Source organism: Plectropomus leopardus, chromosome 24 (genome assembly GCF_026936395.1).
Source record: "Plectropomus leopardus strain MGB_pleo_1.0 chromosome 24, ASM2693639v1, whole genome shotgun sequence".
Classification (NCBI taxonomy): Eukaryota; Metazoa; Chordata; class Actinopteri; order Perciformes; family Serranidae; genus Plectropomus; species Plectropomus leopardus.
Window position 1 is genome coordinate 10,611,005 of NC_142199.1, and position 16,773 is coordinate 10,627,777.

At 41.6% G+C, this 16,773-nt stretch overlaps 1 protein-coding gene across 3 annotated transcripts in view; it reads left to right on the top strand.

The window, feature by feature from the left end:
- Window positions 1–16,773, top strand: part of pard3ba (par-3 family cell polarity regulator beta a) — a 200,630-nt gene that overhangs the window by 163,267 nt on the left and 20,590 nt on the right. The window lies entirely within an intron of this gene.

A 16,773-nucleotide genomic window follows, 5' to 3' on the forward strand; every position in this document is an offset into this window, starting at 1 on the left:
TTTGTGTGTGAGGTTGAGGTATCTCCCTTTACTTAGACTTTTAGCTTTGACTAACAACTTGTGGATTGGTCTTGGTCAGTCTGTCCCAAAAACTTCCCCGACCATAGCGACCTCAGTTTTTGCCCTAGAGGGCTGGAGATTAGCATGGTGGTGAACGTGTAAATATATCCACTTATTTTGTTGCAGCTATTGCGAATCGTTGCCTATCCTGTTTTGTGTTTCTGAACACAATGGGCCTCATTGCAGCAATATTGTCCCATATTTCTCCCTTTTTCTTAATTTCTTATAAAGCAAAAAATATTAAAGTCAAGTGCACCAGGTGTTCTCCAAATCTGCTCTTACCAAGGAGTGCTGCATGTTTGTTTTTTTTTAATCATGGCCAAAGCACCGTTTAAAAAAAGGAGCCACTGCAGTAGTGAAATTGATGTACAGTTAAATTAACTAAAACAAATGTGATTTTTCAGAGCCTTTAGCCATTCTGTGTGATTTCTGTTGATAAAAGTGTTCTATGTCTAAGGTCTGGATGACCAAAGCATCTAAGAGGATGTGGTATGTACGCCATTCAGAAGTTGAACACATGCAATATCATCCACAGGTTTGATCCTCTTAACTGGGATCAGTGGAACAATAGTAGTTCTTAGCCCACCAATTTAATATTACAACCACTGTTGTTACTCTTACCTGAATTTGATTATATGGTATTCAATGCACTTTTTTTGTTTTTTTGCATTTAAAAAATGTGTTTTTAAAAAAGTTTTTCTTTCTTTCTTTCCTTCTTTCTTTCGTTCTGTCTTTCTTTCTTTTTTTACCACTCTGTCTTTATTTATCTCTGTCTTTCATTCTTTCTTTTGCGTTCTTTTTGTCTGTCTTCTTTCTTTCTCTCTGTCTTGTCTTTTCAGTCCTTCTTTTCCCTCTCTCTCACTGTCAGTCTGTCTGTCTATATTTCTATCTGTCTTTCTTTCTGCCTATTTGCCCCCTAGTGGTCACTATTGGACATCCCATAATGTCGAGAGCTGACGCTCTGACCATGATCACTGAATCATCTCCTCTCTCTGACACAGCTGAACATCTATGAAGCTTCTCATTATGTGTCTGCATATTCTACAGTCCTGATTTCATGTCTATGACATGTTTATTATACTGCTGATGTGCTTTTTGTGCACTTCAGCTGACCATGCATATATATCATGTGACTCCACAGTGAACTAGAATCTTATGAAGCCAGTGTAACAAAGACATACAGGTGCACAGAGACACACACACACACACACACACACACACACACACACACACACAGAAACTCATACATCTTATCTTCAACTCATTACCCTGTGAATCGTAAACAACAGTGGCAGCACATGTGACACCTTAATGAACACAGAAGTCACAGAGAGCCACACACACGCAACTACACACTCGGAGTCATTATAAAACACACACACAGAGACACTCACACAAGTCCAGATACGACTTGTCATCCGTTGCGCAGCTGTTTTTTGTACTTCTCTCTAATGTTGTGCGCGCGGACATCCATCACCTTGATGATATTTTAATGTCACATCCTCAGGCTGTCTCAATCTCTCCCCCTCTCTCACTTTCCTCTCTCCCTCCCACACGTTGGCCATCACTTCATAAATAAACCCCCACATCATTAAGTAAACACGCACCAGCCTGTCACGGTGATAGATGGCCTAAACACACTCGCGCGCACACACATGCAGGCACTGGGGATGTGTGCGGGATGCCTCATGCCCACAGGCAAAAGCCCCCCGATGGGTTTTGCGCCAACAGTCCTAATGAATGCACACGTATTCAACTGTGAACTTGAACTTAAAGCGCACTCTTGGTGTTTGAAATAAGGTTATTATCAACCAAATGTGGCTGTATCACACTTCAGAATCTGTCTGCAGGCCCTTTATGGTATATTGATATTTAGCTTAATTTACTGGTGAGATCCATTTTCCAACACTGCTTCCACCTGACAAGTGTTTCCTCTAACCACACAACTTCCACACACCTTCACCTTCTGTGAACAATCCACACTCCCTGTCTCACTCACCTGAACACACACACTCACACAGAGCGCAGTGTGGAATACTCACTTACGCAAAATGACAGGAGGCCAGGGGCCAGCCGCAGAAGCACCATACATGGATCTAGAATTTTAGGACATCTTTAGAATTTTAGGACATTTTTAAGATTCTAGGACATTTCTAGGGTTTTAGGATTTTTCTAGGTTTTTGAGATGTTTCTAGGATTTCAGGACGTCTCAAGGATTTCTGGACAGTTGTAGGAATTTAGGACATTAATAGGATTTTAGTATATTTCTAGGATTTAGGATGTTTCTACGATTTGAGGACGTTTGCAGGAATTAAGGATATTTCATGGATTCTAGGATGTTGGATTTTAGGATGTTACTAGGATTTGTGGACATTTCCAGGATTTGTGGACATTTGAACTTTAGGACATTATTTAGGAGGAATTTAGAACTTTTCTAGGATATCTGGATGTTTCTAGGATTTGAGGACATTTCTAAGATTTCTGGGAATTAAGGATGTTTCGTGGATTTTAGGATGTTTCTAGGATATCTGGAAAGATTTTAGGACATTTCTACAATTTTAGGAAGTTTGTCAAATTTTAGAACACTTTAGGACATTTTAGAACACTTTAGGACATTTCTTAGATTTGTGGACATTTCTCAGATTTTAACAAGTTTCTTTGATTTTAAGACCTTTGTGGGATTTTATGATTTTTCACAGATTTTAAAACCTTGCAGGCCCAAGGAACTTAGCTAGGAACTCTGTCAGAGGGCACTTTTTTTCAAGCTATATTTTGATACTGTTTTATGCACTCTGGCACCTCATGCATGCTAAAGGTACAAAATCAATCCCCATTGTTAATCACTTTATTTTTAATGTGAGTTAGAAAATGGTTAGGGCGCCACACAGCACCCTATCAGGGGCCAGATTTGGCCCGCTGGCTGTGAGTTGAGTATCACTTTTGTAATGGATGTGCTGGCAGACTTGCCCTGCTGCATGCCTACTGTTGGGGAAGCTGCCACAAAAAATGCTGTAGCCCAGCAGAAAGGTGCTTATAAAGACAAGAGGTGGCACCCAAGGGAGAGGAGTGGGAGAGAGAGAATACGAGGGGAATGGGGAGCAGGGAAGGGGAGTGGCAGCTAGGCAACTAGAGAAAAGTGAGAGGGAAAGGAGGGGAGAACATGACAAAGCAGAGTCGAATAAGTCTGAAAGAGGCGCCTTAGGGGGAAGATGGTTGGTTGGATGAGAAATGTCACATCTAGCAGGGGAAGCTGGATTGGCACGATAAGGAGACAGATGGGACAGAGGAACTGACAGACACATGGAGGCACTGACAGAGACGTCTGAAGGAATGTAGCGGGGGAAGAAGAGGAAGACGTGGTGGTTTCAGGTGGTAGAAAGGTTGCCGTCCTTGAACATTATATTAAGGCTACATGCAGATTCTATTCAGTGTAAAACTATTGACTGGCGTTCACACTACTCTGGTGTTTTGGAAGGCCTGAAAACGGAGACTTTTGAAAAAGGTGCTTACACAATTTTAGTTTTAAAGCTGAGGGGTTGCATTTTAGGACCGTTTTAGACCTGAAAGTGTTGTATACATTTGATACAGTTGGTTTTGGTTTCAAATTGCAATTATGTGAGCACACTGACACACAAACGTACATCCTGTTGTCATCACCTGTGTAAACTACTCTCCTGTCCTTTCATAGCCCGTCTGGACAGGAAACTGCCATTGTTGTTTTTTTTCTTTTAAATATGTGTGTGTCCATTTGTATCATTTTTTTGTCCTCTCTCTAAATTTCATTTTTTTTCCTTAGCAGCAGTTTGTGACCTGCAGGGTGGATAACTGATCTGTTGATCTGTTCTGAGCTGATCAGATCAGGTTGATGGATGAGAGGAGTCGTTGCTGCAAGTGAATGCAAACTTTTAGACACCCCTAAAGTTAAGTTTCACACTTCGTGCCTGACATTCTGCTTTTCTGTGGCAGACTTGTAGTGCCACTTCCGTGTCTGTATTTTGGCTATACTCACGTTCTTGTACGTAACAGTTCTACCCTTCATCGGTTCAACCGAAGAAATCTCTGGTCAACTTTTCATCATCTCCTTAGTATTTTCTGTAGCTAAAAAAAACAATGTCAGATTAGACAATGTGTTTGCCGTTTAGTGTACATCAGTACGTGCATGCCTCGTGTACGGGATTAGTCGTGTGATTTGCGGTTTTGGGTGTGTTGATATGGATAGAGATCATTTCTGAGTATGAGGTGTGTATGAAGATGATATTGCTTTAGTGTGGATGTGGCTAAAATCTCTACCTAAGGGTGCAAAAGAGGAATTTTCCTTTTGAGAGTTGCAAGTTTAACTGAAATACTGTAACATACATATTAATTTAGTAAATACACGTTCTGTGCTCCTTAAAGGAATCTCTCTTTTTTTTCCATCTCCTGTTCCCCCCTCTCTTTCCCTCCACTCTGTGCTTTCCAATTAATTAAAAACTTTTCCAAATAAACAGTTAAAAATGTTGATTTATAAAAGAAGATGAATTGGAGAAAGCGAGCGTGGGAGGGCCGAGATGCCTTGTGTGTGCATATGGAAGAAAGTGAGAGAGAGAGCAGCTGGTCCGGGGGTGTTTCTCTGAAGGAGGCTGCACTAATGTTAGCCTAATGTTAGTGTTAATCAGGTTAGCATATGCCCCGTGTGTGGATGTGTGTGTGTCGATTTGAGGATTTACTGATGCACCTGCCATATTTTAATGAGAGAGGAGAGAGGGATGACTGGCTGAAACACACCATCACGCAACCTTTATCTCTTTCTGTCTGTCCCACTTGCTCACTCACACACACACACACACACACACAGGTGCACATGCATACACAGCACATATAAACAGGGTTCCCACCATCATGCAAAATATGGAAAAGTAATAGAATTTCCAAATCACATTTACTAGGCCTGGAAAAGTCATTGAAGTATTAAAAATCACTGAAAGTTTTGGAAAAATCATGGAAATGTGCTGTGTGCACTAAATTTAATGAAATTAATGCAACATAACTGTGAATTTATTTCCTGTAGCTGACGACGTAACATAGCTTTGATATGTGTCGACACATGACCGTTGTTTTGTTTTTGTTTTTATTTTCTTCATCAAGAACGTTTCTTAATTTTCTACCTGAGTTCCATCTCTGCCTTAATGTCTGCCCACGAAGCATGTCAAATCATTTTTTAAGCACATGAAATAAATAAGAAGAAAACATGCCTTCCAAACCTGCAGGGGCATGTTTTTATTTATTTTTATTTTTTTTGGCCATTGTTATGGACTTAAAAAGGTGATTTTAACAGAAAGTGTAAAACACACCGGTGATTTAAAAAAAAAAATAATAACATTATTTATTTTTCCTAAGATTTTTTTGGCAATTTCTACAGAAAACTTAACAAAATTTGGGTGATTTGGGTTGAGTTTCTTTTTAAAAAAAGTGCAATTTTGGTAATTTGCTTAATTTGGCATTTTCTATAGAAAACTAAAAAAAAAAGTTTTATCTTTATTTGATTTTATTTTTTAAAGAAAGACATTTTTTAAAGAAAATTTTAAGAAAAATGGGAGGCATTTTTTTTCTTTAAATTTTGCCAAATTTATACTGCTTAAATAGTAAATGTACAGATTATTTTTCAATGTTCATATTTCTATCAGTCCTTGAGCAAATCATTGGGGATACTAAAATTATGTTTAAATCTTATATGTTTGAAAAGCGGTGGGTAAGTGGGGCAAGAGAAAAAATATTTTGGGCCCTTGAAAAGTCATGGAAAAGTTTTTAAAAACCTGTCAACAAAAATGTGTGGGAACCCTTTATAAATGAGCACAACCACAAATTGCCACACACAAGTATGAACGCCCCCTCACACATTTTATAACAGACTTTTAAGAGGTAACATACCACAAACACATAAAAACACACAATCCACAATCAGCCATGAAAAGGAAACACACACACATGCACACACGGGCGCACACACACACACACACACACACACACACACACTCACACACACTCACAAAGTCACCATCAAAGAGCTGCAAACCTCAGCTTTGGCCAAACTCACTCTGTTCTCAGAGTTCAGTTCTCTGTAGGAGACTCCAGCCAAATCCACGCTGGCAGCACACACACACACAAACTTTTTGAAGAAAATCTCGTAATTCGGTAATTACAAGAAATGCCGTCTCCTGATCTCAGTTTCCTCATGATCCTCTCGCCCAGTGCAGCAGTTGAAGCTCGTGCTGATCAAAGGCTGCCCATCGGTCCCGACTCTCTGGTCTGGGCTCGGTGCTATTCTGGCCCGTGTAATTACACGGGCCCCACCACAAGTTAGTGTTTGGATCATACACCCCAGAATAACTCTGAGCAAGCTACTGTGAGCGGCTACTGGAAAACAGGCTGGACAGGAGGAAAATGATAGAGAAGAAATAAAGCAGGAGGTAAAGCTTCCAGGAGACTGTTCTCTGGTAATGTCGGGGTTGAGGTGATAATTATAAAATGAAAGTAGAGAGCAAAGATAGTTCCTCTTTACAAGCCATTTAGTCCAATATTCAGTCTTGCAAGATAATTTTAGGTTAAGTATTTTCCAGCAGGATGAGAATAATCCGTGTTTTGCAAGGCAGATGGAATTGTTTCTTTTAAACTTTCTTACTTTTAAACGTTCTAGAATAAGGCACATTATCTTGAAGTGAGGCTGTATGAATATTCTGAAAACAAATCACCTTTGAGGCAAGTCAACTTGCCTGACACCGTGTGTATTGAGATAACGGAGTAGAGACAGATGGGCAAAGACAAATGATATATGTATAAAATAATGGAATTAGTCGCTGTGATGTCACCCATTGGCATGGGTGGATTATGACACAAAGGGGCCCTGGGCACAGATATGCAAAGGGCCCCACTAACTCTCCTACACAGGAGCAAGACACTTAGACTTTGTGGTTGTCTTGTGTCTCTTTGAGGTAGTCTTGTGGGGGATGTTTTGGCCTTTTGTGTCTCTTTATATTTCATTTTAGGCCTCATTGAGGTAAGTTGTGTCTTTTTGTGGTTCATTTGTTTCTTTGTGTTTGTTTTGACTTTGGCATTTCGGCAGTCACCTCCTGGGTTTTTGGAGCCAGATTTTGGACGAGAAGGTGGAGACAACCATAACGCTAGCTGCTGGCTTGTTTAGCATTGTGCATTTACAGCTATGATAAACTGTGATAAAGTTAATGCGGATTTTCCACAACAAAAAATGAGTTTAAAAGTATTCAAAGAAAATGTACAGAAAAACTGACTCCCTCGAGGGTCTTTTAGTTTATCAAAACACTACGGTAACACTTATGCCTTCTGAATATGAGGTCATACCATGGTTACGTTACCTGACCGGTGTCAATGGACCGCATCTAACTGTCACAACACGCCCTTTACTATGGATGAGATTAAGCCTTAACATTTAAACGTCTGAATTAATCCATACCGTTTTTATGAATGTTAATACTAGCTATAGAGACCAAAACCATTTTTCTTCCAGGCTGTGGACATGTTTATTTCTGCTGTAAAATTTGGCTTTTTAACATGTGGGTTTATGGAATTAACTTGCTCTTGGAGCCAGCCTCAGGTGGACATTAGAGGAACTGCAGTTTTTTGGCATTTTAGCATCGGCATCATTTTTCAGCCACTTGGTTCATGCGTTTCCATGATCCCTCCATAATTTCATACTTTCTGACCACCTTTGTTGTTTTACATCATCTGCTCTTTGCCGCAGGCCATCACCTCCATCGTTTGATTGACACACAGGAGCACTTCCTCATTCACTCTCTCAAACACACAAAAAAGCCGGAGACCCAGGCACAAGCTGAACTCTTGCTCTCACTCGTGGGAGACAAAGACAAGAGTGAACACCTCATTCCGGCATTATGTTTCTACCCACTGCTATCAAGAGTTTTCACACACACGTTTTGCACCTTTCTCCCTCTTTTCTTTGCAAAGTCACAATGAGAGATTCCGTCCACGGACTCCTCCTCTCTGTCCTTGTCTCTCCAGCTCATCCCCGAGGCCCAACACACCTCTCTCCTCTTTCTTTTGTTTTAAGTCACTTCATTCCAATGCTGCACAGCAACTGCGTGAGGATTTTTTTTTCCCTACCTCCTCTCCCTCCTCCCCATCTGGGCAGACAAAGGCCTACAGGGACTTATTTGGTGTCTGTCTTTATCCCCACAGCTTGTCTCTGGCCTACGGGCAAACTGCAGAGTGTGATCTGTCTGCAAGTTGATAGAAATCTCCCATTCTGCTCCTCACTTGCACTGTTCTCACTTCAAAGCTTGTCACCAGTCTGTGTTTGAGTTAAAGAAAGGGAGGTTCAGTGGGGTCGAGTGTGTGTGTCTGTGTCTGTGCGTGTGTGTGTGTGTGTGTGTGTGTGTGTCTTTGCTCAGGTCACACTCTAACATCTTACCCAAAGAAGTAAAGAAATGAATTCATGTTCTCAATTGTTTTACTCAGCTTAATATACATAGGGCGTTTTGTTTTAACATTGTCAAATTTTAATCAGTTTTACCGCACATCATCCTATTCTTGATACAAGAATCCTGTGAAAATTTCCTTCCATTTTTTACACGTTAAAACACTGATTTCACTTTTAAAAGTAAAATCATATATGGAACACATGTAGTAGTGTCCATGAAGTTTTGAACTTGGAGATCCCCCCCACACTGATTTCACTTTTAAAAGTAAAATCATATATGGAACACGTGTAGTAGTGTCCATGAAGTTTTGAACTTGGAGACCCCCCCCCATATAATATGACGATGATTTATAAATCACCAAAATGATACCAATAATAATAGACAAAAACTATAAAAACAGAAATTACTGTTGGATTTTCAGCGGCCCTGGAACACATCATTAGGGATGCTGAAATAATGTTTGAATAGAGTTTGAGTCTTACATTTTTGAAAAATGCTAGAGTAATGGGGCAAAAAAAAAAAAAAAAACATACAACATTATTTGGGGTCCTTGAAAAGTCATGGAAAATTTTTAAAATTTTGTCCATGACAGTGTGTGGGAACCCTGATTTTTGGGTTGAACATACCCTGTCACTCTGGAGGGTCTGCAGTTTGGCAAGAGTTGCATCAAAGTATCTGAAGGTCAGACGCATGAACCGCACGACATTTGCAGCAGGCCATTGGAGGGCGTGAGGAGCTGAAATCACTCATCAAAGCCTCGCTGGTGGAGGTGGTGTTGACCCCCACATCCACAAATCTGTGACTGTAAGGAGGGGACAAAGATAGACTGAATCACCTGCATCACGAAATGCAGACACATGACTCGACAGAACCAGAGGGGCGGCTGCTGGAAGACGAGTTTTGCAGCTTGTGCGTGTGTGCATCAGGGCTGTTGTAAAAAAAATAAAAAATAAACCAAACAAACTTACTCACACACCCTATGACATATATTTCGGGCTGTCATAACCCAGAGAGGGAAGCACACACACATACAGGTACACACACACACATGCACACACTCTCGGAGGGGTATTTGGATGTTATTTCAGTGAGCAGTGGGGAAGCAAACAAACCCGCAGAGGGGGGAGAGGAACGGGGACACGGCTCCAGTAAATAAACAACACCCCATGGCCACTGCCACGGCCACACACACACCGACACACACATGGAACAGGTTTAAGATGCGTGTTGATTGCAGCTTCATGTGGCAGCAAAACACACACACGTAGGTTTTGGATATTTAAAAAGTCCCTGATTTGGTTTGATAGTTTAACCCTTTGAAACCTAAAGCAGCATCACTTTTCTTGTGCTGCTTTCTTCTCGCAAGTATTTAAATCTTTGAACTCTTTACTCTTACTCATTTTAGTTTTTTTTTCTATTTTGTTGCTCATTGCCTTCTTCACATGTTTTCCAAAGAAATCCAGCCAATGTTCTTTAAATTTCAAAGAGTTAAATAACATGAAACCTAATATTCTGTTTACAGTCACAATAACCCAATAAGCCCACTCCATGTTTAGTCATCCTGAAGAATGATATAAATCGTCCAGTTACAAAATGTTTCTCACTAATAGCCACTTAAACAAATCAAATACTCTCTTGGGTTGCAAAACATTTTTTTCTTCTCCATGTCTGTTTGTCCACTCGGAGCCAGTGACATCTTTACATGTCCGGGAGAGTGTAAAACAGTGTTTTGAATGTGCACTGATGCATGCAGACCATTTATTGAGAGTTCATGCAAACAGTTTGAAAGGTTAAACCAGAGCAAATTTATTTGGACAGATAAAGCAGTCTGTGTGGAGCCGTAACAAATGATGGAAGTAAGCAAGAGCGTACAATTTATCTAATGCAGCTAATGAGCTAAACAGTCTTTTCCCACTACCTGTTACATCCTCACATGAGAAGATTAAACCACAAACACACACACATGCAGTCAAAGTCTGAAGCCAACTGTATGTAAATGTAAAAAGCCATTCTGAGGTCAAGAGTTGAGGCCTAAACAAACACTAACAATGCAGACAATTACCAGCAGATTGGCCTATTACCAAAATAGACTGCATTCCAGTCTGAGTGTGTGTAACCTTTGGTCCCCCGTGTGTGCGCGTGTGTGTGTGTGTGTACCATCTGCTGCTAACGAGCTCCGAGTGAGCAGGGTCCAGGTGTGGGAGTGTTTAGTGTACACCGGGGGGCAAGTGAGCCTCCTGTTTGAGATACACACACACACACACACACACACACACACACACACACACACACACACAGAGGCTCCTAATACAGCATAATCTCTGTGCCAACGGCTTAGCGTCAAAGAGGTGCTCTGACCTTTTTGAGATTTAGTTGGTTATTAGTTGGTAACTATGCCAACAAGCCATTTCACAAGAACAGTGCAAATGGAATGTTTTGTAAAGAAACTTTCTACAAGAGAGAAACACTCACACACACTAATGGCTACCTCAGGGTTTGGGCCAGTGTTTTGAAAGCCAGGCGGCCCACCAGGCCAAACATTAGACCGTAAAGCTGCGCTTCCACCAAGCAATGTGGTTTAGCTCAGTACGCAGTTTTTGAATTTCCACTGTGAAAAGTTGTGGATGATACCTTCAGTGCCCTTGGAACTGCTCCTGTTTTTGGTCACCCCTCTGCTTGGGGTACATGGCATGTATTTGTAAACTATAACCATAGAATGAAAGGATGTTTGCAGCCTCTAGCAGACAGAAAAAAAGTTATTAAATTCACTGGTTGGTCCTGAACAGTGGGTGAAGTTTCGCTCCCTCTGTGTGTGCTGGAATCTGAGCTTCTCTGTTGTTTGTTGTGGTAAGTCAGTCCGGCTGTGCATGCATGTTGTTGCATGCATGTATCCCACTGGCTAGCTCATCACCTCTGCTTTGCACTGCGCTCATGTGGCCGTTACTGCTGATATTAGGACACTGTTGTTGCAAAACGTAGTTAGCCGCATTAGCTGTTATCTGGCGGTTCTAGCACATTTGGGAACATCAAGATTCACCTTAGTCCTCTATTCATTTTTATTAAATAGAGCTTGAGACTTCGTGAGTTTAACGTTATGGCCACCAGCTGCTTAGAGCTAACATTAACAAGCTCTAGTCCTGACGATTTCAACACAGATTTGTTGTTTTTTCATTGTATTTCTCTCCACATACACTCCTCTCAGTGGTATAGTTGGAGTTAATGAGGTGGGTGACAGAGGAGGAAGTATGTAGGCTATACTCTTATATGTATTGCAATGGCTTTGTGGCTGATAGCTGGGTAACATTACACTGTTCATGGCCAGAAGAAAGTCCTCTGATCTGGTCCACTTGACCAGCGCATCACACATTGTTTGAATTGTGATGACTCACTTTAACTTTTTTCCCCCCTCTAAATAGCGTCCTAATGTTAATGTGTTCTGGTTTTCGCATCGAACCCCAGCGTGTTCTATTAGGTAAACATGCAGACTTATATTTGAGTAGGAATTGGCACACAAATCAGTGTGTTTTCTCTGTGTTTTGGCATTGCAAGTTCATACGCTGTCAACAAGTGGCAAGTTACACTTCTGTGTGCTCTGTTTTGTGTCAACCTACTCACACACCTTTCCAGTCTTTAACTTCAGTTTTCCATTTTTTGCCAGCTCCTATCTTTCCCTCTCTCTTATCTCTCCCCTCTCATCTCATGGGGGAGTCAGCAGAATCTCATCACAGTGATTTTTAGTGAATGGTTGCTTCCAAATCATCATCCTAGTCCTAGATGCAGGGCGTGGGGGCGAGGTTGCCAGGTTGCCAACAGGAGGTGGGCATGGGGCACCGAGCAGAGGCTCCACACTGAGACACATGCCTAATTAGCATCCACATTGGATGGAGGGAGGAAGAAAAGGATGGATGGGAGAGGAAAAGATGGCAGTACAGGAGGCTAATTATGCCGTTCTGAAAAGAGACGGCGCAGGAAAGCGGTTTGGAAAAGGCAAATCTGAGCATCTCAGTCACAGGATGAAAGCCGTGCGCAGGCATTGTGTCAAAGCACTTGGACTCTCATTTGAGGTTTATTGTATATACGAGCATCACAAATTTACAGCCGAGCCAAAAGTGCTCCAAGAAATTCATTTCCTGAGCTCCGGCAATACTTTGTGATGAATGCGACAGCTGTGCTGCTAGAGTTGATTGGTGCGTGTGTGTGTGTATGTGTGTTGCAGTGTGTATCATCTGGCACTGTCAAGGCACGGCTTTCTAATTTGGAAAAATGGAAAAGTGACTTTCTGCTCATTCACACTCACACACGCGCCAAGCATTCTGCCAGAGCGCTTGTCAGCTGGTGAATTGCAGCAATGACTCAACACAATGATGCACTTTATAAGAAAGATTGTTCCTGATAAGCTCATTTGCTTCCCCTAATGACAAAGTATTAAAAGGCAGTTTGAAGATGTGCTGATAGCAAGGTGTAGATATTACACATGCAAACAACCACAGTGAAGTCCAAGATTAACAAACTCTTTCAGCTTTGCAGTTTTCCCAAATGAGAAATAGGAAATTCCTGATCGTGTGTGCGTGTTGCGGTCTGGCATGGAGTCCAAAGAGAATCTGGCTTTCTGTCAGCTACTGTCTGCCCAAGACATTAACTTTTCCACTGATAACCACTTAAACATGCCACGTCCATATACTGCGGATACACAGCAGCACTGTATGATGTCATCAGGTTCGGGGTAAGGACTTGAACCTGTGTGAGAGCAACACTAAAGTGCTTGTCATCGCTCTCCACCTCCAGAGCTGTGAAGACGAGGCTTTTTGCTCGCTGGCCGCCTCCTCAAAAGTCCGACTGCTGCATTTTCACTCAAACCTGGATGACTTTCATATTGCTGTTTTACCAGTTGCCATGGTGAGATTGAGACTTGTTTTGTGTGTTTGTGTTTGTGTGTGTGTGTGTGTGTGTGTGTGTGTGTGTGTGTGTGTGTGTGTGTGTGTGTGTGTGTGTGTTTGTGTGTGCGCGCGCGCACGCACGCATGCGCCAAAGCAAGGCACATTACCTGGCACTAAAACTGGCTGCCTGATTTGGGGAAATGGGCTTTGTCATGAAGAGCATCCATAAGACATGTGTAGTATGCGTGTTTGTGTTTTAGTTAAAGGGATAGTTTGTATTTTTTGAAGTGGGGTTGTGTGGGGCACTTATCCATAGCCGGTGTAATACATACAGTAGATGTCAGTTGGCACGCCCCCTTTTTGGAGAAGCAGACTGGAGACACAGTAGCTTAACAGTGTACTGCTATAGATGGGGTCCAACAACAAATTGTATTTTTCGCTATAGTGAGAGTATTTGCAATGCTTTACCTTTCCGTCCAACAGTCCATTTTAACGGCGAAGCCACTAATGGTTTCAGTTCCCATCTGTGCTCTCATCAAAGCCACCAGACTCCATCAACAAAATCAGTAATTTTGCCTCACTGATCACAGGAGCTGCTGGTTACTGCTGCTTTGATTAGTTAGTGTTATTTTGTGACTTGGTGAAACCAAAATAACCCTTTCAAACACCAAAGTCACACAAAATCATGAACAAAATAACTGTTTGAGCCAGCAGCAGACTAGCAGCTCCTATGTTCAGCTATGTTAAATCACTGTATTTTTCAATGGAGTCTGGCTGTTAAGACAGCAATATATCGTTTCATTTTTCAGTTGGAAGTCACTGTCTGACCTTAAGGTAAAGCAGTTAAAATATTCTAAATAAATCAAACACTTAAACTGTTATTGATTCAACTTCCACATTGACTTCTCCAGCCTACCTCTCCAAACTGGGGACATGCTGACTGACACATAATGTTTGTAATATATTGTCTATAGATAAGTTCCCCATGCAACCCCACTTAAAAAAATCCAAACTATCCCTTTGATAAAGGGATAATCAAGATATGGCTGCAGGCTGTTATGTTAATCATTTGATGAAGATTTTAACTCATTTTATCTAAACACACATTTCCTCCCCTCATCATCATCATCCATCCTTCTCCCCTGCTTCATACCCAGAAGATGTATTACGCCTTGTTCACACCACATACACACGCACACACACACACGCACGCACGCACGCACACACACACACACACACACACACACACACACACACACACACACACAGAGAAGGTCTTCCACCTGAGTCCCAGCTTCTTGCTGAGACGAACGCAGCCTTTACCTCACATTATGCATCTCTTTGCATAATGTTCCCTTCCTTACACACATGCACTGCCATCCAAAGATGGAGCACTCACTCCCCGATATCATATTTAACCTGCGCACACACCTTCCCCAACAATAGTAACATACACACACACACACACACACACACACACACACACACACACACACACAAACACACACACACACACAGGCACAAAGCCACTTTAGTGAATAGAGGAGCAGCCTTTGCCCCAGCCTTGCCTCTGATGTGCTTTCACTTCCTGGCTCCCATACAGGGACATTAGAGCTGCCTGCATTACCAATACATGCTAATGATATCTGGTAATGTGAGGCTGCTGCATTGACATGCAGAATGAGTTTGAACTCCTACGTACATGCAAAACACAGTGATCGAGTGCTCCTGCATGGAGTCATTTATAGTCTTTATAGTGTGTGTGTTTGGGATATTAAATTCAGCGTACGTGTGTTGATAGTCTGAATCAAACGTATCTCTGTTTACCTCCTCAGATTTCCATGCGTGTGTCTGTCAAACCTGTGATTGCTTGTTTATGTACACATGTGCACATGTCAGTTATTGTATGTATGGCTGCTTTGGTGTGTTTGACCAGTGTGCTGGTGTGTACATGTTACGCTACAGTCGTGTGTGGTGTGTTTAACAGATGAAATGTCCGCTGAGTAAACAGCCCGTGTTTGGATGTGGAAACTCAGAGCCCTGGACCTAGATTACACATAATTGAAACTGTATGCTCACTCCTCTCTGTCTGCCCCTTGTTTAAAGCCCTTTGTGTTGTTGTAACCTCAAACTGTGTCTACACTTGCGCAACTAACTTTGACACCACATCTTTTTCTCTTCAAGTGAGCATTCAGTCCAGACTGAGTCAGTACGTTTCACACCAGAAAACGGATGAAAGCATTTCAACAGTCGAAACGGTTTTTCTCTGGAACAGCACTCCTCCAAAAAGATACTTGTTGTTCTCGTGATGGTGGTTAACAGGAGTAAGATGTCCCTACAAAATCAAACTGCTCAATTAGCTATCATGCCCTGAACTCCTCATGTTCCCCAATTATTTATCTAAATTTTTATGCCTCTGCTACAGATAACTGTAGCTGGAGACATTATGTTTTCCATCTCACAAACAGCTCGAGGGAATCCCTTTAAAATTTGACACAAACATCCCTGTGGACTCAACAATGAACTGTTTAGATTTTGGTGGTCAAAGATCAAGTTCAGTTTGACCTCAAAAAACATGTTTTTGGCCATAACTCAAGACTTCTTAAACTTATTATGACACAATTTAACACAAACCTGGAATAGGATATAATGATGAAGTAATGAGTCCACCTTGAAACTGTGCTGATTGTAAAGATCTTCTGTGCTGCCTGGGGAAGGTTTGTGTGAAGCATCCATGTTTTCACAGACATGGATGTAAACTGTAAGAGTAATTTTACTGTTACACAGAGGCATACAACCTCAGGGCAGTAATTCAAGTACCTTTAATTTCTCACTCATCTGTAAGTAATCATATAGAGCAGGAGGTCTGAGATCAAGCTGAGTAAACTGGCTGTGACTCCCCCACCACATGATGCCTTTAATCCACAGTTGTTTGCCAACAGACAGAGTGAAGGAGAAGAGATTTAGCTCCACTACCTTCCAGTGTGGACGTAAAATGACCTGAAACTGTGTACCAAAGTTGTTTCCAGATTAATTTCTCCGCCTGAGTGTGGACGTGGCTTTAATCAGTTACTCTCTGGTGTGCGTGGATGAAAGCTTGAACAACCCTCTGCCTAAATGTGATTTTTTTTTTTCATATGACTGGCAGGTTTGCATGAAGCCTACACACATATGTTCATCAGAGGGGCACGCTGCTTACATGTGGGTACATGTGTTTGTGTTACCACATGTGGGGCATTCATTGAGCTCTTTCTCTCTTGTCTGAAACCACAAGGCTGCCCACGAACACATACATGTTGCAAATACTTGATGTATGTCCACTGAGTTGAGGTAGAAATATTACTGAGGTTAAGCATATAGCCTGCAGATAGAGTTTGTGTTCTGCT